The sequence below is a fragment of the Sinocyclocheilus rhinocerous genome, unplaced genomic scaffold, assembly GCF_001515625.1.
Source record: "Sinocyclocheilus rhinocerous isolate Xijiao unplaced genomic scaffold, SAMN03320098_v1.1 scaffold585, whole genome shotgun sequence".
In the NCBI taxonomy this organism is placed as follows: domain Eukaryota; kingdom Metazoa; phylum Chordata; class Actinopteri; order Cypriniformes; family Cyprinidae; genus Sinocyclocheilus; species Sinocyclocheilus rhinocerous.
Genome location: NW_015630024.1, coordinates 1401704 through 1402633, shown reverse-complemented (window position 1 = coordinate 1402633; position 930 = coordinate 1401704).

Genomic DNA, 930 nt, shown 5'->3' with positions numbered 1-930 from the left:
ACTGCTAGGAAGAGAGGGGCGGGGTCAGCAGAGCTCATTAGCATTTAAAGGGACATGCACCAAAACGGCTCGCTGTGAACAGAGCTGTTTTTGACAAGGTAAAAAGGGTTTTGTTTTACTCTACCATTGAGAAATTTTAACCAAAGTATGTTATAGACTTTTAATTAAGACACTAAAGAATCATATCAACTTGTGGAAAATGGGAATCCGATGACCCCTTTGAAGACTGTTTAACATCCATGAAACCTTTTCATTCCACAAAAAGTTCTTTAGATTATTAAAATGTTCTTCACACTAAGAAAAAATGGTTAGCTTATTAACTGTTCACTGAAGGGCTCTTTGGGGAACTCAAACTGGTTTTTCAATGCCTTCTGGGCTCAGTTCATTTCTTCTGTTCAGTCCGTCAAGGTCAGACATGAGTAAAAAGCTGCTTTATAGTAGAAATTGAAGTTGTAATTCTAATTGAAAGCACCAATGACACTATTTTTTATGTTTTTATGAAAAGTACTTTGCCATGAAGGCCTTTACAATGGAAGTAAGGGGGCAAGATATTCAGCAGGTTTTAAAAGCGGCTCACATTTCTGTACCTAAATTAACCCTTCTGAGCACAATTATTATTTATTTGAACTGTAAAGTTGTCTTCTACTTTTTTTATTTATCCCAATGAAATCCCTTGTACCATAGACTCCTATTGCAAGTGCAATAGGAAAACACAATTTTTATTACAAACTGTGGGGCTAGTTTAAATCATTTTCTCTTGTACTAGGTTATATTGAATTTGAAAGCAGTTTAAAAACAAAAAGGTCCGCCACACTTTATACAAGTCGGTGGATATTTCCCATGCCCATGCATTGGCTGTTAGTTGCATCTGATCATGTTCCATAAACTAAGAAATTAAAAGTAATTACACCAACCTCAATCACATTTTTT